General features: G+C 43.1%; 1 long non-coding RNA gene across 5 annotated transcripts in view; it reads left to right on the top strand.

Moving 5' to 3' along the window:
* The window catches only part of LOC132440433 (uncharacterized), a 74,926-nt gene that overhangs the window by 10,583 nt on the left and 37,044 nt on the right, over positions 1–27,299 (top strand). For all 5 annotated transcript variants that reach the window (XR_009522576.1, XR_009522574.1, XR_009522573.1 and 2 more), the window contains exon 2: positions 1,553–1,718. This is a non-coding gene — a long non-coding RNA (uncharacterized lncRNA). The remainder of the gene's footprint in view (positions 1–1,552; positions 1,719–27,299) is intronic.

The raw sequence follows: 27,299 nt of genomic DNA, 5'->3' as shown, positions 1-27,299 counted from the left end.
ATTCATCCTCACTGGGTGTTGACTTTACAGTCAGTCTTTAGGGAGCAGAATTTGCGGCGGCAGACGACTGAATGTAAGGAATTGTTCATATGGTCTGTGACAGGTACAGTTACCTTTGGGACTGTTTGGGGCCGATTCAGAGAGGTGAACGTAGACTTCGTCTCTGGACTTTGACTGTCAGGCACCCAGGAGGTGCTCAATACATGTTTAATGGAAGAATCAATAAACTCAAATTACTGTCTCAAAGGGTGCTACTGAGTGAATCACGAACCTTCTCAGATGATGCTTGTCATTTCAGATATTTCAAAGAAGATGTTTCAACATGAGGGAAGTCTTCAGATTTTTGGTTACTGAGCTGGGTAGTGGAGAAAACTCTGAAGCAAGGATGCCCTCAGATCAAACCGCTTATGTGCTGCCTGTACGGCACGCACTCAGAGGAGGTCCTGGCTGTTCATCGTTATCTATGTTTCTCCATGGTTACCCTCGGCCAGCCTGGTAACATGCAAGGCTGCCTGTAGGACTGGCCATTTTTACGGCTTCACTGTCAGCTCGGCTTGCAGGCAACGTAGGCGTGGCTGGAGTTTCTGTAACTTAAAGGTCACGGAACTTTAATAAAAGACCAAAGGCTGTTATCATTCATCTGCTTTCTTTTATGGCCCTGTGTGAGAAGCACAGAGGTAATATTGATAATTCATGGAGGTTCTTATTTAGCTGCTTAGAATATAATGCTGAGAACTGGAAAAGGTGTACGATGGCATGATAACCCTTGTATATGGATGGTAACCTACTACTCAGAACTTACCATCTCTAAGCAACGTGAGTGTTTTTTCCCTCTTTGCTGTGATTTGAAAGAGTTCTGCTGCCGTGCTCTCTAGGTAGGCTCTCCTCAGATGACCTGCCCCTTCCCAGCATTGCACAGGTCTGAAGAATCAGAGACGGTGCCAGGCACACACCTCAGCTGCCCCCGGAAGAGCTCTGGGCACCGCGGCATGATGCCCTGAGACCACACTGCGCGAGAAGTTCTGAGAAGCCAGCGCTCTTGGCAACGGCTTCATTGGGAAAACATCATGTGCGTGGAGGATCTCCCCCACCCCCATTTCCCGCCTGCGTTGTAGGTGCCCGAGGGAAACAATCAAGAAATCCTGCAAAATGTTTTTTCTAAAGTTCGACTTGTTTCAAGACTAGCTCGTGTTAAAAAATGGTCGAGAAGTCTTACATTTTTTTAACTTTTTATTTTATATTGGAGTCTAGTTGATTAACAATGTTGTGTTAGTTTCAGGTGTGCAGCAAAGTGACTCAGTTATACATATACACGTATCTATTCTTTTCCCATTTGGGTTGTTACATAATATTGAGCAGAGTTCCCTGTGCTCTACGGTAGGTCCTTGTTGGGCATCCATTTTAAATACAGCCGTGTGTACATGTCAATCCCAAACTCCCTAACTATCTCTCCCCCTGACCCTTCCCAGCTGGTAACCAGAAGTTGGTTCTCGAAGTCTGTGAGTCTCTTTCTGTTTTGTAAATAAGTTCATTCGTATCATTTTTTTTTTAGATTCGGCATATAAGCGATATCATACGACATTTGTCTCTCTCTGTCTGACAAGAAGTCTTACATTTTTGACGATTGAAACCAAGATGGATATTTTCATGTCACTGCCTGTGATAGCCGGAAGGAAAGTGGGCGTGCTTGGAGGGACGGCGGCAGAAAACTCATTCTGGTAAGACACTCAGGTTGATTGGATGTTTGTGTAGTGCCGGGTTTGCCTGTGTCAGCTCGTCTGAGTCTCAGCTTGGTGCTGTGATTACCTCCCATCCTCCCGATGAGGACACTGTGGTGTAGAGAGCATGGGTTGAAGGTCACAAAGTGGTAAGTGGGTGTGGGAGAGTCCAGACCACACCAGCCCTTGCTCCTAATTACTCCTCCAGACTGCTTTTCCCCTTCAGTTATTGCCGTAGAAGACCAGGAAGCAAAATATGATATCCAGGGACCCTTATAAATAAGTCATACATGGGGAAATTCTTACAACTAAAAAATTATAGATCATGCAAGAAATCATTGAAGTTACATTCAGTAAAGCTGTCCAACTTGCCAAATAGTTTTCCAAACTGCGGACACTTCTGTTTACCAGCTAACACTTAAAATTTCAGTTCCTTTTTCTTGCGGTACACGGGCCTCTCACTGCTGTGGCCTCTCCTGTTGCGGAGCACAGGCTCCGGACGTGCAGGCTCAGCGGCCATGGCTCACGGGCCCAGCCGCTCCGCGGCATGTGGGATCTTCCCGGACCGGGGCACGAACCCGCGTCCCCTGCATCTGCCGGCGGACTCTCAACCACTGCGCCACCAGGGAAGCCTCTAAGATTTCACTTCTTGATAGTACTCGATAGCTCTTGATAGTATGTTAGTGACATGCTAACCATCTTGCATCCCGATTGCTTCAAGCCAGTTTGTGATAAACCAAGGGGATGACGTCATAGAAACCCAGGGGCTGCTCTGTGCCCACTTGTCTCTTCCCGCTGAGCTGTCCATTATCTTTTCATTTACCAGGCCAGGGGCAGCTGCTGATAAGGTACAGGTATAAGGCAGCCTCTCTAAAATATCACATTTTCAATTCTCTGATGAAATTTAATTTTCTGAAGAGTTTTTTCTTTTGTAGACACGTTCACTTAATTTAAGTTAGAATTTGTACTGCTGTATCACAAATGAATCCTTCATGTAATAAGCGTTTATTGCGTGCCAGACATTCTCATATGGTCAGTTATAGTCACCACGGCTAGCATAGTGTGAAATAACTTTTTCCATTCATATTTTATGATCTTCCTAGCAAAGCTTTTAAATAATTAAAGTTTATTTCAAATTAAAATGAAGTTGAAACATAAACTCCAGTACATGAATTTGTAATGAGTCTGTAATTCTTAGGAAATAGAATGTCTCCATTGTAATTAGTCTATTCTTTTAACTTGAAACCCTTTAAAACTAAGAAGTGGAGCTGTCTACACTTCAGGTTTGCTCAAGGCACACTCCAGACAGCCACTCGGGGATTTTTGTTGAGATGCACTTTAGAGTATGTTCCAGGCCCAGCCGTAATCGAACGGCACACTCCGTTTGAGAAGTCCTTTGAGGAGTCTTAACAAGAGGACCCTGAAAGGTGTAGGTAATGTTTAGGAAAATTGGTAAGAAGTAAGAAAAAATGTATCCTACAGCTAGCCTCAGCGGAGGAAAAGGAGGCATCACCTCCTACGGGCCTGAAAGAGTGAACAAGGGCCGGGTTCCCTGGACACAGAGAGAGCAGTCTCAGGGTCAGGGCCGTGCAGCTGGACCACCCTAAGGGAGAAGGATGCAGCTGGACCTCCTGGCTCCACAGGGAGGAGACCCCAGAAAACACCCCTCAGTCCCTTCCTGTCCTCTGACCTCTGCACAGCATCCCACTGGCCAACCTCAGTGGGAAGCCAGAGGGCAAGGGGGGCTGTGGATGCAGCCCACAGAGGTCAGTGTCCCTGGACCCACACACTCTAGAGCATGGGGAGAAGGTGGGAGGGGGGTCAGAGAGGGCTGAGCAGAAAACACTACGCGGTACTTCTCTGTCACTGTGTGCTGCAGGAATTGTAAGAGCCTCATGAAATGGGGCCACTCAAAATGTGGTTGAGAAAATTAGTGTAATACTAACCTCTTGGGTTTTCTTTTTCTTTTCTTTTCTTTCTTTCTTTTCCTTTTTTTCTTTTTTTTTTTTTTTTTATTGAAACAAGTAAAGTGTTTATTTGGAGGAAAAGTAGTACGGGTGAATAGACACACACAGATGGACTCAAGAGAGAGTCATGCCTTTGTGGTAGTTTGAATCACTTATGTGGGGCATTTCTTCTGGGTTTCCTCTGGCCAATCATTTGGGTTTTCTTTTTCTCTTCTTACTTCCTTTGCTCTCAAATTAAGATAATTCTCCTATACATTCTATGCTGAAATATTTGGGAAACAGATATGAAAATATTTTTTTGATCTACCTAAATAATTACTCTAATTCTCTCCTCTTCACAAATTATGAGTGAAAAGTACCAGAATAGTTTAAAGTAGCACAGGCCACATTGGAAATACAATTTTGAAGAAGATAAGGGGTATGTGTGAGACGAGAAAAATGCCTCTTGTTTCTGTGATGTAAGTGTCCCATGGCATTTCCTGAAAACCGTGTGCCGAATAAGTGAATATGAATGAATGAAGGCATTGGGTAGGAAACACGACACATAAACGTGTGAGGCCAGGATGTCACTGCTCTGCCAGGAGCAGGTCGTGCCCGTCTCCTGTCATGTTTCTTCTCTGACTGCCCCCATCCTCTCGTCACCCTACTTAACTTGTTTACGCGTCTGGCTTTCTGACCAAACTGTAAATTCCGTCCAAGCAGGTGCCGTATCCTCTCAGGAGGTAGTAACTCAATTCATGTTGTTTAAATAGTCAACAAAGCAGGCATTACAGCAATAGTTTAATAGTAAATCTTAAAAATAGGTGAAATCAACTAAATTTAAGAGGCCCAAAACTCATAGAATTTTCACATGTTCCAAATGCCAAAAAGAATTGAGGGAGGGGAAAAAAGCCTTCATTCCCTACCTTCTTTATTCTCTCATTAAATTATTTTTATCTTACTAGGAGCAAATAGCGTTTTTTTTTTTTTTTTAACTAGTGTTTTCTTCCATTTCCAAGTTGTACAGATGCTTGCATTACAATACAGGGCACCTATAACAATATTAAATGTATTCACATTATGTATTTATAAATATTAGAATTCCCATAATGCTTTTTATGGAAATCTTAGTGAAGTTCTAGAAATGGGAGCCACTTAACATCGGTAGATTACTCTCTGAGGACACAGTCCCGATTCCGTGATTCTTTAAGCCTGATCAGGCAAGGGCAAAGGTTTTCCAGCAAGGCGTCTTCATTTCTTCTGCTTAACTATGCATCTGTGTAGCGGCTGCAGAAGCCTACAAACAATTTTACGTTCATAGTTCAAAAGGGAAATGCTTTCTTAATACTCACATTTTTCATGGCAAATATAACTTTTTAAAGCTTTTGATATTGAACATATTTATTAACTTTTGACAAGTATGTTGAAGATGAAAGTATCTAAAGTGATGGGAGAAATTTTCACACATTGAGGTGTGGGGAAGCCGTTCTAGCTCGTATGTGATTTCTCTTGAACTTTATGCTCATGGACAGCCGGTCTTCTGGCCCGTCAGACATGTACTGTACATCTGCTTTAAGCATTAAAGAAAAGAATGCATTGATAAGTCCAAATGGATGCTGTTCAGCAGAAACTAACACAACATTGTAAATCAACTACACTCCAATAAAAATTTAAAAAAAAAAGGAACTAGGCAGCTGGCTGTACTCAAACCTGGAAGAGCTGAAAATGTACAAATTAAAGATGCCTCTGAAAGAGGAAAAGGCCAGAATCCTACTACAACTGATCACTTTACATATTGATCTTTTGATCTCTGCCCATGGGCATGAGAATTTTCTACGTTATTCATTAATACCTTCAACAAGCGTTTACTGAGTCTCCTACATGCTGACGTTGTTATAAACGAAGCACATGCACAACTTTGTATTTACTTTTCAACTGAATATGGTAACACACGTTTTTGTCAAATGAAATAAACAAACAAAAAACACAAAATGGAGTAACCGTGGTTCAGGCATCGGAAATGGAGCCCAGTTGTCACTGTGAATATTGGTTTCAGACACATTCCTGCATCACTGAGAACTTGAATTTTGAACTGTGTCAAAGTCGGGACACCACCAGCTGCCCTCAAAGCAGGACCTGCCCGCAGCCGCCAGCTGCCACCTCAGGGTCTCCAGGTCTCCCCTTGAGTGTGCAACCACTTCAGACCCCACCCGATCCTTGCCTAACAAGCACCCTTGCTGCTTGCCAGCTCCCATCCTAATTCTTGACCAACAACTTACTTAACTTTGTGGGTTCTGCCTTTGTAAGCTCCCCCCGTTTTGTAGTCGGGAGAACACAGTTCAAGTGCTTCTTGAATCTGTGTCTGCCGGGCCTATAGTTCTCATGTGACTCAGATAAAACTCATTTCTATTCTTATAATAGATTATTTATGGGTTATTGGTGTCGACAAAAGTCAGTGGGTTGTGGTTTCATTCGTTTGTTTGCTAAAATTAAAAAACACATAGAAACAAAAAGCCCTGTGGCAAATATAACTTTTATCCTGTCTGCTATCAATTTGGAGAATGGTTTCTATAACTTCAATGTCTAAGGTTTCTCACTTTAATTTTTTTTTAAATCAAAGTTTGGAGGGGATTTTGGGGGAAGTCCTGTTGGACACACACAGGCTGGAGCTCCCTGGGCTGTGCCCATGCAGCCTGTCCCCCAGGCACTGCGGGCCGTGGCTTGCTGGTGCAGGGCCCGCTGAGTTCTCTAAATTGTAAGGAATGACTCAGAGTGCAGGTCCCCCACTGGGACCCACTCAGGTCCCCCTTGAAGTTGGGCATGAGAGGCATGGGGGTGAAGAGAAAGAAAGCAATGGGTTACGACCAGTCTGGCTATAACTCTGCAAGAACCGTGGGTGTGGTCACCAGCAAGCAGAAGTCACTGGAATCAAATAGATACAAAGTCTCTGAGGTTTCAAAGATGGCCGTACAGCTCCCAGCCACAGGTGGGGCTCGTTGAGAGACACACTCTGAGTTTACAGGGAGCCCCTGCCTTCCCCCACCCCAGGGGAAGGGAAGGGAGGAAACAGGACTCACAGAGGACAAGCCTGGCTCCGACACAGCCTCAGTGGTGGCTTCAGCCAGCCCATGGGGGCTCTGAAGCTGGCGTGATGGTGGAGGACTTGGTACCCTTGCACTGGCCGTAGGGACGTGGCTGCACCAGGAAGGGCAGCTCAGGGCTAACGGATGCTGAGGGCTAACTGCTGCATCATTCCCGGTTACCAGGAAAATCAGTCCTTCAGTTCTAGATGGAGGTCCGGGCAGTGCCTGCCAGGGTCTACTTTACCAGGAAGCCACAGTCTAGACTAAAAGAACCTGTGACTGGTTGAGCCGTAAAATGACCCTTGAATCCCAGCCTACATGGGCAGGAAATGAGCTCAAGTCCACAGGGAGGGGAAATTCCAGTTCCGAGATTGAGTAAATGTACGTTTCCCTACTGTTCCCACTGAGTATAACTAAAAACCTTGGACGTTACATAAAGCATACATAAGAAAACTCAGAAATGTAGAGAGCAAGCAGACCAGCTAGGGACCTTTTGACTTGAGGAGCACAGGGCAGTTCCCTGGCTTTTCTTCTTGCCTCACCTGTGGAGCCAAAGAAACAGGCAGCCTGGAAACACCAAGAGGTGCAGATCCAAAAAGTCCCCTCACCCCACCAAGTAAAAGATCTGCTCTCTCTAGTCAAAGGACAAGGAAAACTGTAATCTCTGAGGACAGAAACTTTTAGACAATAATCATTCTACTCTAGCCAAACACCACAGGAAAAGGAAAGCGAGGAACCCAGCTTCCTGGTCCCCACCAGCCTGTGACCGGGCACCCCTCATCCCCACAGTGCGAGAACCAGGGACTTTCATGACTGCGTGCAGGTCATGAGACCCCAACACAGTGTCCCTGGACCCCACGAGGGGAGACTTGGCGTTCAGCCCAACCCAACAGTAACCAGGAGACCCAAACCCTTTGGGAGACCAAATGGGGAGTTTGGACTTCTTCCTCTGCTGGCAGTGTCAAGGAGATGCACCCCCCCCACCTTTTTCTTGCCAGAGAAGTGTCAGAAAAGAAACAGCTAAAACCCAAAGCTTAAATAAGATGCAGAGTTTCATAATATAATACAGAAATGTCCAGCTTTCAATAGAAACTTACTCATCACACCAAGAACAAGGTCTCAAGCTGAAAGAACAAAAGACAGTAAGTGGAAGCCAGAAGCACAGCGACAGAGATATTAGAATCAGCCTACAAAGAACAGGCAGCCGCGATAAAGATAATTCCAGGAGCAATCACAAGACACTTGAAATAAGTGAAAAACAGAAAGCCTCGGCAGAGAAAAGCAGCCCAGTGGGAATTTTAAAACCGAAATAAATACAATAATGGAAATAAAAAGCGCTGTTGATGGGCTCAACAGCAGACAGGAGGGGACAAAGGAAAGAACCGGTACACGGTAAAATGGAAAATTAGAAAATTTCTAATCTGAACAAAAGAGAGAAAATAGGTTGAAAAATAAACAAACAGGGGAGTGGTAAATCAGAAACTTGGGATGAACACACACACACACACACACACACACACACATACACACATACACTACTATATATAAGATAGATAAACAACAAGGACCTACTGTATAGCACAGGGAACTCTACTCGATATTCTATGATAACGTATATCTAAAAGAAAAGAATCTAAAAAAGAATGAATATATGTATATGTATAACTGAATCACTTTGCAGTACACCTGAAACCAACACAACATTGTAAATCAACTATACTCCAATAAACTTTAAAAAATTAACATTAAAAAATTGTTTTAAGTAATAATAAATAAATAAATGAACAGAGCCTCAGGGCCCTTCTCCCTGTGGGATAAGAACTACAGCTCCGCACAGCACAGGGAGATCAGCTCGGTGCTTTGTGACCACCTAGAGGGGTGGGATAGGGAGGGTGGGAGGGAGACGCAAGAGGGAGGAGATATGGGGATATACGTATGCATACAGCTGATTCACTTTGTTATACAGCAGAAACTAACACTCCATTGTAAAGCAATTATTCTCCAATAAAGATGTTTAAAAAAAAGTTAAAAATAAAAAATCACTACAGCCCTTACATTCCCATCACCTAGTCTCAGAAAGGAGAGAAGAAAGAGGTGGGGCTGGAAAAGTACTCAGATAAGTAACGGCTAAAGCCAAGCGAGCAGATCATTGGACCCTTGGAATATTTCGTCGCTCTCTGGTACAGGTCCGCAGTGCAGCACGTACAGACTCACAAATCACGACAGACGATGAGTGATGCTTGGCTCTGCCTCAGGTGGCGCTGGTGGGAATGACTGGTGGTGATCGACACGCACACTTTTGTGTACAAGAAGGACGTAATGAGTCAATGCCCCTCTCCTACAATTTGAGTTTTATGATCTGTAATCTACTTTTTGGCCTTGAAAACAGCTGCTTCCCCCTCGCCGTCTGTCACTGTTTCATACATTCCAGTCAAGGTAGAAAGAAGGCAGCAACCCGGTGGTCAGAGTGAGCCAGGAGCAGCAGCACCATGACGCGGCTTCCGGCTCAGGAGCCGTCCCAGCGCTGACCTCACGGGCCGTGACCCCGGGGCAAATCGCTGAACATTTCTGAGCCTCCGTTCCCTCATCCTTAACATGGGCACCGTCAGAATGCCAACCTCGCTGGACAGCTGTGCACGTTAGATGAGACAGTGAAAATTCTCACTGTGATCAGCTCCTGCAGTCAGGTCTATGAGAGGAAGGGACAGTGTTGGAGCTCGTTTATTCATTCATTCATTCATTCATACTCCCCTGCTGCCTCCTGGAGGAGCTGACAGTCTCGTCAGGGACCCAGACAAATAGGCAGGCATGGTGATGAGCGCTGGAATAAGACGTGGGCGTGGCTAGAGCCCCAGGCAGGGACCCACCGGAAGGGCTAGAAATTCTATGTGGAGCCGCTCCTTGAACTGGCACAGCAAGATGGGGGGCGGCACTCTCCATGTCGGGAGCAGAATGGGTCAAAGCAAGAGAGAGCGTGGACGCACAGGGAAGTGGAGGGATTTGGCTTGGCCAGAGAGTGGGAATACCAGTGGGAGAGCGGCCAGAGGTGAAGGGCTTTCATGCAGTGACGAGGGATGGTGTTCCTTAGGCAAAGGCAAGGAGCTTCTGTATTGTGAATACTGTGAATCAACTATACTTCAATTTAAAAAGGAAATATATTTAAATTCTTATATTAAATTTCAGTAAATTATATGCTTCCAAAAGCTCTTGGTGTTGCATTTGTCTTCAGATTGCTTGGTCTGTGGGTCCACCTTTTTGATAATTGCTGGCATTTCTCTGAAGGTTACAAAGGAAAAAAGTTCTTAAAAAGTTAATGAGTCTGTCTTCTGGGGCTCCAAAGGGAAATTGAGACTGTCTGTAGTTTAATGACAGTCTAGCTGCCCTGTACAAGGACAATAAAAATCGTGTGCTTCCCTCATCAGACAGGTTTTGACTGGTTACCTGCTGCCCTTCCAAGGAGCTCTGAAGCAATCAGGGAGCCTGTATCAAGCAGAACGTTCATCTCTGATCCGTCAAGTGGCTACCATTAAGCACATATCTTGACATTTACTTTAAAGGTGGTACCCACAGCATCCTATCACTCATTTGATCAAAACCTGCTCTAAAGGGTTTATTTTAACGGCACACATTGGCCTTAGCATCCAGCACTTCCCTGTTTCAGACTCACAGATGGGGAAAAAGTAAAGGACATCTGGCTTCTTTATAATTTAATTCGAGTCAGCAATCATTTATTCAGCGCTCACTGTTGCAGCCTCCAGCCCACGTAGGTCTCTTTCCCCAGCTCCTTCTTACCTCTCACCAGACTCCCCCATCAAAGTGCTGCTCTTTCTATCCTCTTAACTTAATGGAACCACCATTTAAAGGATCATCATTTTAGACCCACAGGCGTGGAAAACAGACTCGTGGTTGCCAAGGGGGATGGAGTGGAGGAGAAATGGATTGGGAGTTTGGGATTAGCAGATGCAAATTATTATATGTAGGATGGATAAACAACAAGGTCCTTACTGTATAGCGCAGGGAACTATATTCAATATCCTGTAATAAACCATTATGAAAAAGAATATATATATATGTATAACTGAATCACGTTGCTGTACAGCAGAAATTAACACATTGTCAATCAAAGTATACGTCCATAAAATAAATTTTTAAAAAATGATCCTTGTTTACTTCACTCCCCCCTCTCTGTCTATATCTAATCAATTATCAAAATGTGCTGATTTTCTCAAATGTCTTGCCTTCTCTCCAGCCAACTACCCACTCTCAGGCTGGGTCTGTTGCAAAAGCTTTATGATCCTTCTTGGTACTGTCAGACTAGACCTGCTGGATTCTGGCCTTAGCACTAGTCTCAGGTCATCAGTACAACCCCACCTCTGCCCCTGCCACTGTCCTCGGCACCCTTTCTCGGTGCAGGGCAGTTTCCCGGCAGGTAACACCTCCTTGACGGGAACCCGACCCGTAAGTCACATCATTTTACTGCTTCCAGCCTGCACCACAGAAAGGCTTGTCATTTTCTGTACAAATCATGCTGCTTTTTGTCTCATTTATTGGTTCATATAAGAAATATTTATTAAGGTACCTGCTCTCTGCAAGTCTGGAAATGTAATGGCGAACTGAATGTCTACACAAGGTTACAGTCTGTTGGATGCCTCTGGAAATTCCAACTCCTCACCACAAATCATGGGTCTTACTCGTTGCTGGGCATCACCTTCTAGAAGAGACTTCTGACCAACCAGGCTCCCCGCCCCCACCTGCTTCACACCTGTCTCTTCCCCCGACCGCTTCTTTCTGCACATGTGAATACAAGAACAAATAGAGCTGCTCTGCAAGACCTTATAATCCGTGAGAGAAGATGAGAAATATGTGCATGTCCCCATAAAAATGCAGAGAACAGTCAGAGAAACACAGCCTCCCTGTACTAGATAACAGAGAGATTCCCTCAAGAAACATGCCCTGGGCACCTGGTGTGAAGCATCTCCTGGTGCTTGGTGACAAGAAGAGTAGGCAGCAGCCCATACATCCGAGGAAATCACAGACTGACGTGGGGTTCAGAAGTTTTCATAGGGAGGAAGCATTTGAGATGGAGAGAATTTCCAGAAAGGAGAGTGAGGAAAGGGTGAGCAGTGTGGGCGTCAACAACTGGTGAGTGGTCCGTGGCAGGGGCAGACCAGGCTGGGGTTGCTGCAGGGATTAATTTCCCTGGAAGGGGAAAGGATAGCCAGAGAATTGATGTCTTAAACAAGTAACCAATCTTTTAGGAGAAGGTGTAACCTCAAATTGACTATATTTGTTTGATTCTGTTTGCATTTAAGTTTTCTGAGTCATGAGGGGATAGTCACAATTAAGAGTGTGTGTCCAGGCAACAGCTAGGGATGTCAACTTACCGTGAATCATTCAATAATTTACTAGTTCAATCTGAGTTTCAAAACATTCTTTTTTTCTTCTCTCTGTGCGCCAAGCATGGATTTAATACACAATTACTGATGAATTTATTTTAGTTCTAGTATATAGATCATATGCTTTCTGAGTCATGTAGTTTCATCCTTTTTTTTTATTTTTATTTTTTGTGGTACGCGGGCCTCTCACTGCTGTGGCCTCTCCCGTTGCGGAGCACAGGCTCCGGACACGCAGGCTCAGCGGCCATGGCTCACGGGCCCAGCCGCTCCGCGGCATGTGGGATCTTCCCGGACCAGGGCACGAACCCGTGTCCCCTGCATTGGCAGGCGGACTCTCAACCACTGCACCACCAGGGAAGCCCATCCTTTTTTTTTTTAATCTTTAAATTTGATTTGTTTAAAAGTTAAAGAGGGGTGGAGTCAAGATGGCGGTGTGGGAAGATGCAGAGTTAGCTTCTCCCCACAATTAGGGTGCCCGCCGGCCGCTGGGGGGAGACTCTGACCCCCAAGGAGTCGGGAGGAACCCCAAAGTGAACCAGTAGGGTATAGGGGGAGTGAGGGGGGAGGAGGAGTGGAGGCCAGGCAAGATCCGCGTCCCTGAGGCGGGGGAGGTCAGGAGAGGCAGGTGGGAGGGGCCATCCAAGAGGAGCAGGAGAGGGGCATAGCCCCGCCCACTCAGGCCAGGGGGGCTGCTGAGCTCGCAGGCGGGTCCCCTGCCCTCCAAGCCCTGACCCGCACCACATTGGTCCTGGGGGCATAAGAGGGAAGCCAGGGAGATCAGGAGAGGCAGGTGGGAGGGGCCCTCCCAGACTGGAGGAACAGAAGCAGAGAGGAGGGTATCTGCCCCGAGCACTCGAGCCCAGGAAGCCTGCTGGGCTCGCAGGTGAGTCCCCCACCCTCTGAGACCAGGGTGGGAGGCACCCTGAGCCCCTTCTGCTCCTTGGGCCTAAGCCCCACTGCCCGCAGCCCCCAGGGCCTTTTCCACCTCTGTGGGTCCTGAGCATTGGCCCCACCCCCCCCCCCAAATCTCGCCATTGCTTAGGCCCCGCCCTCCACAGCCAAGACCTTCCCCCCCACCTTTTTTTTCTTTTCCCTCCTCCTCTTTTTTTACTATTGTGGTACTGATGTACCTTTTGGTTGTTGATTGATTGGTTGGTTGATTCATCTATATTTTTATTTTCACATTCTTACTAACATATCTGTTAGTTTCCTAGTCTAATTTTATTTTTTACTTTGTTATTGTTCTTTTTTTTTTTTTTTTGCCACCCCACGTAGCTTGTGGGATCTTGGGTCACGACCCAGGTGTCTGGCTGAAGCTCCTGCAGTGAGAGCTCCAAGTCCAAACCACTGGACTAACAGAGAACCTTAGACCCCAGAGAATATTCATCAGAGTGAGGTCTCACAGAGATCCTCATCTTAGCACCAAGACCCAGCTCCACCCAACAGCCTACAAACTCCAGTGTTGGAAACCTCAGGCCAAACAACCAGTAAGACAGGAACACAATCCCACACATTAAAAAAAAAAAAAAAAAAAAGATGGCAAAAAAATGTCACAGATGAAGGAGCACAGTAAAAACCTACAAGACCAAATAAATGCAGAGGAAATAGGCAATCTACCTGAAAAACAATTTAGAGTAATGATAGTAAAGGTGATCTAGAATCTCGGAAATAGAATGGAAACACATATTGAGAAAATACAAGAAATGTTTAACAAAGATCTACAAGAACTAAAGAACAAACAAACAGAGATGAACAACACAATAAATGAAATGAAAAATACACCACACGGAATCAATAACAGAATAACTGAGGCAGAGGAACGAATAAGTGAGCTGGAAGACAAAATGGTGGAAATAACTGCCAAGGAGCAGAATAAAGAGAAAAGAATGAAAAGAATTGAAGACAATCTCAGAGACCTCGGGGACAGCACTAAATGCACCAACATTTGAATTATAGGGGTCTCAGAAGAAGAAGAGTAAAAGAAAGGGTCTGAGAAAAAGTTTGAAGAGATTATAGTTGAAAACTTCCCTAACATCAGAAAGGAAATAGTCACCCAAGTTCAGGAAGCACAGAGAGTCCCATACAGGATAAACCCTAGGAAAAACACACTAAGACACATATTAATCAAACTAACAAAAATTAAATACAAAGAAAAAAATATTAAAAGCAGCAAGGGAAAAATAAAAAATAACATATAAAGGAATCCCCATAAGGTTATCAGCTGATTTTTCAGCAGAAACTCTGCAGGCCAGAAGGGAGTAACAGGACATATTGAAAGTGATGAAAGGGGAAACCCTACAACCAAGATTACTCTATCCAGCAAGGATCTCATTCAGATTCAATGGAGAAATTAAAACCTTTATAGAAAAGCAAAAGTTAAGAGAACTCAGCACCACTAAACCAGCTTTACAACAAATGCTAAAGGAACTTCTCTGGCAGGAAATACAAAAGAAGGAAAAGACCTACAAAAACAACCCAAAACAATTAAGAAAATGGTAATAGGAACATACATATCAATAATTATCTTAAATGTAAATGTATTAAATGCTACAACCAAAAAACATAGACTGGCTGAATGGATACAAAAACAAGACCCGTATACTTGCTGTCTACAAGAGACACACTTCAGACCTAGGGACACATACAGACTGAAAGTGAGAGGATGGAAAAAGATATTCCATGCAAGTGGAAATCGAAAGAAAGCTGGAGTAGCAATTCTCATTTCAGAAAAAATAGACTAAAATAAAGACTATTAGAAGAGACAAAGAAGGTCACTACGTAACAATCAAGGGATCAATCCAAGAAGAAGATATAACAATTGTAAATATTTATGCACCCAACATAGAAGCACCTCAATAAAAGTGGCAAATGCTAACAGCCATAAAAGGGGAAATCGACAGTAACACAATAATAGTAGGGGTCTTTAACACCCCACTTTCACCAATGGACAGATCATCCAAAATGAAAATAAATAAGGAAACACAAGCTTTAAATGACACATTAAACAAAATGGACTTAATTGATATTTATAGGACGTTCCATCCAAAATCAACAGAATACACCTTTTTTTTACTTTTATGGTAAATTTATTTATTTTTTATTTTTGAATTTTATTTTATTTATTTTTTTATACTGCAGGTCCTTATTAGTGATCAATTTTATACACATCAGTGTATACATATCAATCCCAATCGCCCAATTCATCACACCACCACCAGCACCCCCCCACCGCTTTCCCCCCTTGGTGTCCATACGTTTATTCTGTACATCTGTGTCTCAATTTCTGCCCTCCAAACCGGTTCATCTGTACCATTTTTCTAGGTTCCACATATATGTGCTAACATACGATATTTGCTTTTCTCTTTCTGACTTACTTCACTCTGTATGACAGTCTCTAGTTCCATCCACGTCTCTACAAATGACCCAATTTTGTTCCGTTTTATGGCTGAGTAATATTCCATTGTATATATGTACCACATCTTCTTTATCCATTCGTCTGTCAATGGGCATGTAGGTTGCTTCCATGACCTGGCTATTGTAAATAGTGCTGCAATGCACATTGGGGTGCATGTGACTTTTTGAATTATGGTTTTCTCTGGATATATGCCCAGTAGGGGGATTGCTGGATCATATGGTAATTCAATTTTTAGTTTTATATGGAACCTCCATACTGTTCTCCATAGTGGCTGTGTCAATCGACATTCCCACCAACAGTGCAAGAGGGTTCCCTTTACTCCACACCAGCTCCAGCATTTGTTGTTTGTAGATTTTCTGATGATGCCCATTCTAACTGGTATGAGGTGATACCTCATTGTAGTTTTGATTTGCATTTCTCTAATAATTAGTGATGTTGAGCAGCTTTTCATGTGCTTCTTGGCCATCTGTATGTCTTCTTTGGAGAAATGTCTATTTAGGTCTTCTGCCCATTTTTGGATTGGGTTGTTTGTTTCTTTAATATTGAGCTGCATGGGCGGTTTATATATTTTGGAGATTAATCCTTTGTCCATTGATTCATTTGCAAATATTTTCTCCCATTCTGAGGGTTGTCTTTTCGTCTTGTTTTGCTGTGCAAAAGCTGTTAAGTTTCATTAGGTCCCATTTGTTTATTTTTGATTTTATTTCCATTTCCCTAGGAGGTGGGTCAAAAAGGATCTTGCTGTGATTTATGTCAAAGAGTGTTCTTCCTATGTTTTCCTCTAAGAGTTTTGTAGTGTCTGGTCTTACATTTAGGTCTCTAATCCATTTTGAGTTTATTTTTGTGTATGGTGTTAGGGAGTGTTCTAATTTCATTCTTTTACATGTAGCTGTCCAATTTTCCCAGCACCACTTATTGAAGAGGCTGTCTTTTCTCCATTGCGTATCCTTCCCTCCTTTGTCATAGGTTAGTTGACCATAGGTACGTGGGTTTATCTCTGAGCTTTCTATCTTGTTCTATTGATCTATGTTTCTTTTTTTGTGCCAGTACAATATTGTCTTGATTACTGTAGCTTTGTAATATAGTTTGAGGTAGGGGAACCTGATTCCTCCAGCTCCGTTTTTTTCCCTCAAGACTGCTTTGGCTATTCAGGGTCTTTTGTGTCTCCAAACAAATTTTAAGATTTTTTTGTTCTAGTTCCGTAAAAAATGCCACTGGTAATTTGATAGGGATTGCATTGAATCTGTAGATTGCTTTGGGTAGTATAGTCATTTTCACAATATTGATTCTTCCAATCCAAAAACATGGTATATCTCTCCATCTGTTGGTATCATTTTTAATTATTTCATCAGTGTCTTATAGTTTTCTGCATACAGGTCTTTTGTCTCCTTAGGTAGGTTTATTCCTAGGTGTTGTATCCCTTTTGTTGCAATGGTAAATGGGAGCGTTTCCTCAATTTCTCTTCAGATTTTTCATCAGTAGTGTATAGAAATGCAAGAGATTTCTGTGCATTAATTTTGTATCCTGCAACTTTACCGCATTCATTGATTAGCTGTAATAGTTTTCTGGTGGCATCTTTAGGATTCTCTATGTATAGTATCATGTCATCTGCAAACAGTGACAGTTTTACTTCTTCTTTCCAATTTGTACAGAATACACTTTCTTCTCAAGTGTTCAAGGAACATTATCCAGGATAGATTATATCTTTGGTCACAAATCAAGCCTTGGTAAATGTAAGAAAATTGAAATCATACCAAGTATCTTTTCCGACCACAATGCTATGAGACTAGATATCAATTACAGGAAAAAAACTGTAAAAAATACAAATACATGGTGGCTAAACAATACGCTACTAAATAACCAAGAGATCACTGAAGAAATCAAAGAGGAAATAAAAAGTACCTAGAAACAAATGACATAGAAAATACACTGACCCAAAAACTATGGGATGCAGCAAAAGCAGTTCTAAGAGGGAAGTTAATAGCAATACAATCCTACCTCAAGAAACAAGAAAAATCTCAAATAAACAACCTAAACTTACACCTAAAGCAATTAGAGGAAGAAAAACAAAAGGAACCCCAAAGTTACCAGAAGGAAAGAAATCATAAAGATCAGATCAGAAATAAATGAGAAAGAAATGAAGGAAATGATAGTAAAGATCAATAAAGCTAAAAGCTGGTTCTTTGAGAAGATAAACAAAATAGATAAACCATTAGCCAGACTCATCAAGAAAAAAAGGGGGAAGACTCAAATCAACAGAATTAGAAATGAAAACGGAGAAGTAAGAACTGACACTGCAGAAATACAAAGGATCATAAGAGACTACTACAAGCAACTATATGCCAATAAAATGGACAACCTGGAAGAAATGGACAAATTCTTAGAAAAGCACAATGTTCCGAGACTGAACCAGGAAGAAATAGAAAATATAAAGAGAAAAATCACAAGCACTGAAATTGAAACTGTGATCAAAAATCTTCCAACAAACAAAAGCCCAGGACCAGATGGCTTCACAGGTGAATTCTATTCAAACATTTAGAGAAGAGCTAACACCTATCCTTCTCAAACTCTTCCAAAATATAGCAGAGGGAGGAACACTCCCAAACTCATTCTATGAGGCCACCATCACCCTGATACCCAAACAGGACAAGGATGTCACAAAAAAAGAAAACTACAGGCTAATATCACTGATGAACATAGATGCAAAAATCCTCAACAAATTACTAGCAAACAGAATCCAAGAGCACATTAAAAGGATCATACACTATGATCAAGTGGGGTTTATCCCAAGAATGCAAGGATTCTTCAATATATGCAAATCAATCAATGATACACTATATTAACAAACTGAAGGAGAAAATCACAGCAAGATCCTTTTTGACCCACCTCCTAGAGAAATGGAAATAAAAACAAAAAGAAACAAATGGGACCTAACGAAACTTCAAAGCTTTTGCACAAGAAAGGAAACCATAAACAAGATGAAAAGACAACCCTTAAGGATCTCCCTGGTGGTGCAGTGGTTAAGAATCCGCCTGTGGGGCGAGAGAGAGTCATGGACATATACACACTAACAAACGTAGTAAGGTAGATAGCTAGTGGGAAGCAGCCGCATGGCACAGGGATATTGGCTCGGTGCTTTGTGACAGCCTGGAGGGGGGGGATAGGGAGGGTGGGAGGGAGGGAGACGCAAGAGGGAAGAGATATGGGAACATATGTATATGTATAACTGATTCACTTTGTTATAAAGCAGAAACTAACACACCATTGTAAAGCAATTGTACCCCAATAAAGATGTTAAAAAAAAAAAAAAGAATCCGCCTGTGGATGCAGGTGACACGGGTTCGAGACCTGGCCTGGGAAGATCCCACATGCTGTGCAGCAACTAAGCCCACGTGCCACAACTACTGAAGCCCAAGAGCCTAGAGCCCGTGCTCCGCAACAAGAGTAGCCACCACAATGAGAAGCCCACGCACCACAACGAAGAATAGCCCCCGCTCGCCAGAACTAGAGAAAGCCCATGTGTAGCAATGAAGACGCAATGCCGCCAAAATAAATAAATAGAATGAATAAATTTATAATAATAAATAAAATAAAGAGATGTAAATCTAAAAAAAAGAAAAGGAAAGACAACCCTTAGAATGGGAGAAAATATTTGCAAATGAAGCAACTGACAAAGGATTAATCTCCAAAATTAACAAGCAGCTCGTGCAGCTCAATATCAAAAAAACAAACAACCCAATCCAAAAATGGGCAGAAGACCTAAATAGACATTTCTCCAAAGAAGATATACAGATTACCAACAAACACATGAATAGATGCTCAACATCACTAATCATTAGAGAAATGCAAATCAAAACTACAGTGAAGTAGCACCTCACATCAGTCAGAAAGGCCATCATCAAAAAACCTACAAACAGGACTTCCCTGGTAGCATGGTGGTTAAGAATCCGCCTGCCAATGCAGGAGACATGGGTTCGAGCCCAGGTCCAGGAAGATCCCACATGCTGCAGAGCAACTAAGCACGTGTGCCACAACTACTGAGCCTGTGCTCTAGAGCCCATGAGCCACAACTACTGAGCCCACATGCCACAACTACTGAAGCCTGTGCGCCTAGAGCCCGTGCTCCGCAACAAGAGAAGCCACTGCAATGAGAAGCCCACGCACCACATCGAAGAGTAGCCCTCACTCGCCGCAACCAGAGAAAGCCCACTTGCAGCAATGAAGACCCAACGCAGCCAAAAATAAATAAATAAAATAAATAAATTTAAAAAAATCTACAAACAATAAATGCTGGCGAGGGTGTGGAGAAAAGGGAACCCTCTTGCACTGTTAGTGGGAATGTAAATTGATACAGCCACTATGGAGAACAGTATGGAGGTTCCTTAAGAAACTAAAAATAGAACTACCATATGACCCAGCAATCCCACTACTGGGCATATACCCTGAGAAAACCATAATTCAAAAAGAGTCATGTACCAAAATGTTCATTGCAGCTCTATTTACAATAGCCAGGACATGGAAGCAACCTAAGTGTCCATCAACAGATGAATGGATAAAGAAGATGTGGCACATATATACAATGGAATATTACTCAGCCATAAAAAGAAACAAAATTGAGTTATTTGTAGTGAGGTGGATGGACCTAGAGTCTGTTGTACAGAGCAAAGTAAGTCAGAAAGAGAGAAACAAATACTGTATGCTAACACATACATATGGAATTTTGAAAGAAAATGATTCTGACGAACCTCTGGGCAGGACAGGAATAAAGATGCAGATGTAGAGAATGGACTTGAGGACACGGGGAGGGGAATGGGTAAGCTGGGACGAAGTGAGAGAGTGGCATGGACATTTATACACTTCCAAATGTAAGATAGATAGCTAGTGGGAAGCAGCTGCATAGCACGGGGAGATCAGCTCGGTGCTTTGTGACCACCTAGAGGGGTGGGAAAGGGAGGGTGGGAAGGAGATGCAAGAGGGAGGGGGTATGGGGATATATGTATATGAATAGCTGATTCACTTTGTTATAAAGCAGAAACTAACACAACATTGTAAAGCAATTATACTCCAATAAAGATGTTAAAAAAATAATATGTGGCCTTGATGGACAATAAAGAAAAAATATATGAACAAAAAGGCAAATATAAAAAGCACCCCTAATACTATTCATCAGAACAAACTGCTCCTAACTTTTTGGTGTATATTATTTCAATCTTCCTGAACTTCTAATGACTAAAAAGTCAACATTAGTTCCTGGTAAGAACGCTATTCACTCCATTAACAGGGCAAAGAAAATGGTCAAATAACCAGAACTCCAATTTTGCACCTTCAGAAGGTATTGGTGGCCATGTTTCCCCAATTCTCATGAGGAACAGGTACCCCTGCTGGTGCTGACAATAACACAGAGAAGAAGGAAGGCTGCAGACCACTCCTGCACGTCTGCCTGGACACACATGGGTACCCAGCTCAGGAAGAGACATGGATGAAGAGAAGGGGGAATCCTTTCTCAAAGGCAGTCAGGAAACACGTGTTCCAGGTCACAGGGGAGCAGACAAAAGTATGACTATTAATGAATCCTTCCCACTGAATCCCGCTGAGCTCCTGGCTGCACAATAGTCTTAACTATGAACTTTAGGAACCTGAGAATTAAATTCACTGGAAATTCCAGTGTGCAGAGAACTAAGAAACAGGAACAGGGACGTCCCTGGTGGCGCAGTGGATAGGACTCAGCGCTCCCAATGCAGGAGGCCTGGGTTCGATCCCTGGTCGGGGAACTAGATCCCACATGCATTCCTCAACTAAGAGTTGACATGCCACAACTAAGGAGCAAGCCTGCTGCAACCAAATAAATAAATTAATTTTAAAAATAAATAAAAGGCTCCTATACCTTTAAAAAAAGAAACAGGAACTGAAAAGTGTAAGCCAAACTACTTTGCATTTCCTCTTTGTGGACTGATTTCTACAAATATGGAGAATGGTGTGGTGAGAGGTGATGACAGTATAAACAAGAGGGGCTGAGCACAAAGGTGGAAGGACAAACCGATGTGAGAGGCATCAGGAGGGAGAGCTGACGAGAGGGAGGAGATGAACAGGCAGACTGAAGACCAAGAGAAGAATAAACACAATCGACCACAGAGTTTCAGATGCAGTAAAGGCTCAGACATCAACGTTATGTATCTTCTTTGAAGCATTATATTTATTTATACCTAAGAAGGCAACCTTGACTTATGGGACTTTTCAAGTTAATAGATTTTGGTTAATCCTGGCCAGGTGTCTGTTCCTGATACCATTTGGATTCTGGGCAAACTGACTTAATCTCATTATAATTTAAAGCTTGTTGCTAGGTAACTACGTCCAAGGTTCTTTCTGATCCCTAGATCAAGATATCCTTGCCCAAAAGTCAGCTAATCTGTTTAGATATATGCACATGTCATTTATGAAACTATCTCTGCATGAACAGAGTCAGATACTTTCCCACAGAAGCTGAGTGTTCACCCGCTGGTAACCTTAGTCATCTTTTTAAAAACACGAGGATGCCAAAAAAAAAAAAAAAAAAGATTCCAAATGTAGAAGAAAACATAGCACAAGGAACAGAAAGAAATTCCTCACAGTATGGCATTAGACGGTTTTTGAAGTTATTGTAAATTGTGTATTTTTTGTATATTTCATTTTATAATTGCTTGTTGCTACTATGTAACAGTACAGGGTTAAGCATTAAAAAACTGTTTCTTGGCCTTAAAAAAACCAAACAAAAAACCTGAGGAAATAGAATAGGCCCCTCCCACTGAATGGCCAACAACCCTCTGTCCTTGGCTTCAGAGTTACAGAAGTGTGAAGCAGCGTCCTGTGAGCTGAAAATACAAACTCCTCACCTGCACCTTCTCGTGGAGGACATAGGAGGTCAGAGAGAGAGGATACATTGGAGCAATCTGGCTCCCAGGGGGTGAGCAGCCCAGGAGGGTTAACGTGGAGATGGGCTCTGGACGATGGAGTTGAGCACAGGGACTCTGGTCTATAGGACACAGGAAGGGATGGGGTAACTGTGGGAGAAACACAGCACCTAAAGGACACTTGAAAGACAGCCTATTCATACCATTACTTGTCAGCCTCGTTCTAGGTCCTGTGTGGGTGATTACTGTTCAGCATCATGAATGAACTCACGTACGGTGCACGTATTGCTCCAAAGATATCACACAGTGACCACCTATGATGCTAAACACTTCCTGTGAATTTATTTGACCAATAAATAAATAAATGTCACAAAACTGTGGTGTGTCTATAAAGACTATAGAGAAAGGTGTTAAGTGCCAGTGGTTCTACTGAACCCATCAAACAGGAACGCTTTGGGGACTTCCCTGGTGGTCCAGTGGTTAAGACTCCGCACTCCCAAAGCAGGTGACCCGGGTTCAATCCTGGTCAGGGAACTAGATCCCACTTACTGCAACCAAATAGCCCACATGCAGCAACGAAGATCCCGCGTGCCGCAACTAAGACCCACAGCAGCCAAATAAATAAATAAATATTTAAAAAAAAAAAAAAAAAAGGAACCCTTTGAAGAAGTCACCAAGATGGGACCCTGCATTGAAACAGACTTCAGTGACTTCCCTGGTGGTGCAGTGGTTAAGAATCCGCCTGCCAATGTAGGGGACACGGGGTTCTATCGCTGGTCCGGGAAGATCCCACATGCCGCGGAGCAGCTAAGCCCGTGCACCACGACTACTGAGCCCGCGCTCTAGAGCCCACGTGCCACAACTACTGAGCCCGCGTGCCACAATTACTGAAGCCCGCGCACCTAGAGCCCGTGCTCCGCAACAAGAGAAGCCACCGCAGTGAGAAGCCCGCGCACCGCAAGGAAGAGCAGCCCCCGCTCACCGCAACTAGAGAAAGCCCGCGCGCAGCAACAAAGACCCAATGCAGCCAAAAAATTTTTAATTAAAAAAAAACAGGCTTCATAAACCATATCTGAACAAAATGTACTTGGGATGTGGCACATTTGGGGCAATAAACAAAATGAAATGAGAACAGGGAAATGTTTCCCGTACAATTCTGGTGGTGCATTCAGTCACTCCCTTTCTTCCAATGTTATTTTTCTCGTTAAAATCCGATCTATGGCACAGTTCAAGTTCTCTCCCATCCAACAGTCACACACAGGAAGCAATAAGCTGCAGGTACCCTGGGGGACACCAAGTGAAGACTCTCAGCGTTCCAAGCTCCATGTGACACTGCAGTCAACAAGACTTGTCAGCCGCTGATGGCACAAATCGGACACGCTGCCCGGTGGGGCTGGGTGAAATATGTGGACAATACCTATAAGAGTGTTGGAACTGAGTCATACCATTTTTGCCTGTTTTATGGGGAAAAAATAAAAACAATTCAAAAATTGGGCTTGAGGGGAAATCACTTCTTCCCTGGACATCTGAAAGCCTGGGTGGCAGCTCAAACTATTCTAATTGTTCAGCTAAATCTGGTTTGCTCCCAGTGAGACAAAGCCTTTTAAATTCAACAATGTTCTTGCCTGAAAGCTCAAAAACTAATCATCTTTTTCATGCTGTTGCCAATAGCTTTAGTGTTTTGTCAGAACTGCATCCTTCTTCCAACAGAAATCTGCCAACAAACACACAAACAACCCTAAATGATTGAAGAGCTTCATTTCATCCTTATTTAAGTACCACAGGAAAAAAGTCTTCAATTTTTAAAATATACTTATGAGAAACTCATCTATCTGATGAGTGAAATTAACTTTCTTCCCCTGAAAATTCTTGTTGAAAGTTAGTTAATTCTGGGCTCATTACTGAACTTTTGGGGGGAATTTCCCACGCTTCTCCCTGGCTGTGTTGTCCTTGTGCAGCACTTGCTCGCCTGGGGCAGAAATGGAGAAAGAAGACAGCTGGGGCGCTGGGGCCTCGGCCTTTAGAGGAGCAGAGGGGACTAAAGGGCCCCTCTTGTCTGGAGGGCTCCCTCCCCCATGCTGTGCTCCCAAAACTCAGATCCCGAAACCAGAACCTGCCATGCCGTTCTTCAGTTTGACTGCACGCGCACACGCGCACACACACACACACACGCACACTTTCGCAAATACAAGCACATCCCTTGACTACTCACTAGGTCTACTTAGGTAGCAATGAATGTTGACGTTTCTTCCTGTTTTGCAGTTACATGTGCCTATAGCCAAAAAGCCAGTGTGACGATGAAGGAGAGCAGTCATTCTAAGGTGTATTCTGAGTTCATAATTAATCATTATTTCTATCCCTGGCGTTTCCCAGCATCTCTCCCTCTGTTCACTCCCTTCTCAGATATCTTCACCAAAATACCCCTTATAAAGGGCTTAACTTCAACACGATTGTAGTTTTTAGAAAATCATCTCCTCTGTAAACTCATCCCAGTTCATAGTTTTTCACCAGTTGAATGATTTTTGACTATTAACAAAACAAAAACAAAGCACAAACAAAACAAAACAAAGCACCTTTAACCACATCAGTAGAAACCCACAGGAATTAAGTCTTACTACACCATGAATCAAAAGCAGACTGCGGGCTTCCCTGGTGGCGCAGTGGTTGAGAGTCCGCCTGCCGATGCAGGGGACACGGGTTCGTGCCCCGGTCTGGGAAGGTCCCACATCCTGCGGAGCAGCTGCGCCCGTGAGCCATGGCCGCTGAGCCTGCGCGTCCGGAGCCTGTGCTCCGCAACGGGAGAGGCCGCAACAGTGAGAGGCCCCCATACCGCAAAAAAAAAAAAAAAAAAAAAAAGCAGATTGGGACAAGCTGAGTTCCTCCAAAAACAAGAGCGTGTGATGCTGTTGAATTATTTCAGTGCACCAATCACCCAGATTCAGTTTCATACCAAATAAATTTTTCTACTACCTCAATATTTATCTAAACATGTTCTAATCCAAACTCCTCTTGTGTTAACAAAAATTCAGCTGAGTAAATTGAAGATTCTAATGGGCTTTATTAAACAATTCATGAATCAGGCAGCGTTCCATCCAGCAAGTAGAGAGGAGCTCCAAGGAGCTGCACAAAATGAAAGTCTTTTATAGGCAGAAGGCGGCAAAGAGCGGACTGTTTCAGGCTTAGGGAACCTACCTACAGGGGATAAAAGGGGACTATGTGGCAGATACCTCACTGGTGCTGACCTGAAAATTCAAGACTGACCAGTTGAGACTACAGGCCTGGGGGAGGTTGTAACTGCGGTTAGGTTAGGTGTTAAGTCTTGGTTTGCTGATGTGACGCTGAGCACAGGTCACTCTACTTAGGGCCTGTCATGTCTTTTTTAACAATTATCTTTCATTAAAACAGCTTCCCACCCACTTCTGGTAACCATATTGCTGTTATTCTGTTCAACTAAGATAAAAATATTGTAAATATCTTACTTTTCCTTCATATTCAATTTTTTGTCCTAATTTTTTTTCTTTTTTGAAAATGCCTTATTTACCTCTATCTTCGTTTCAGTCCCTTTTCTCTGTAAGATTATATTACTGGAATAGTTTTCCAGTGGGCTACCCTGATCCCAGATTGCATCCAGTGTGCCCCCCCAAAAACCCCAAAACTACAACTCTGTGTTCTTTTTTTAATACATTTATTTTTATTTATTTATTTATTTATTTATTTATGGCTGGGTTGAGTGTTTGTTACTGCACATGGGGTTTCTCTAGTTGCGGTGAGCAGGGGCTAATCTTCGTTGTGATGCGTGGGCTTCTCATTGCAGTGGCTTCTCTTGTTGTGGAGCGCAGGCTCTAGGCACAAGGGCTTCAGTAGTTGCAGTACACGGGCTCAGTAGTTGCAGCACACGGGCTTAGTTTCTCCACGGCATGTGGGAATCTTCCCGGACCAGGGATCGAACCCGTGTCCCCTGCATTGGCAGGCGGATTCTTAACCACTGTGCCACCAGGGAAGTCCCAACTCTATGTTCTGAATGTCACATTTCAACCCCAAAATGAGTCCCATTATTTATTGGATTAAATCCAAAATACTCAGCTTGACCTTTGGGGAGCTTTCGTAATACACTCCCCCTTCCTTTCTGTCCATTGTTCACACTGGTCTTTAGATTTCATCTGACCTGACAAGAAATGCCAATCAGGGAATTCCCTGATAATCCAGTGGTTAGGACTCTGTGCTTTCACTGCTGAGGGTGTGGGTTCAATCCCTGGTCAGGGAACTAAGAACCCACAAGCCACGCAATGTGGCCAAAAAAAAAAAAAAAAAAGAGATGCCAGTCATCCTTTTAAGCATATGTCATACTCAGTGTCATCTCTGTGCCAACATTCACTATAACCTATTGTTTAGAGAGCTGCCTCTCCTTAAAGGGCCACGTAGCTCCACCAGTAACTGTGATAAGCTTTCTTGAACCTTTTAGAGCTCTGAAAGTAATTTGTGGAGCAGATCACACACCTGTGCCTCTAATTATTCTTACATTCTAACTTAAATATTGACTTCTCTTTGCATTAAATTTGTAAGTTCTTTGGGACAGGTCTGTTTCTTAATGAGAAGTAAGATAAACATGCAAAGAAAACAATAACCTTCCTATCTAACAGCCATAACCTACTATAAAATGTAATAGGAAAAGAATCCCATTTATTTAGCAAAACAGGAGTATACCTAGGAATGTAACTAAAAGTAAGCATGCAGGCCATTATAAAGAAAGCTTTATTGAAGTACAGCAAAGAAAACCAGGAAAAATAGCGAGAGACAGGCCATTATTATTACAGGAGGCACAATACTCTAAAAAGTCAATGCTTTTTTTTTTTT

This window comes from Delphinus delphis, chromosome 17 (genome assembly GCF_949987515.2).
Source record: "Delphinus delphis chromosome 17, mDelDel1.2, whole genome shotgun sequence".
NCBI classification, from domain to species: Eukaryota; Metazoa; Chordata; class Mammalia; order Artiodactyla; family Delphinidae; genus Delphinus; species Delphinus delphis.
This window is presented reverse-complemented; position numbering and strand designations above follow the sequence as displayed.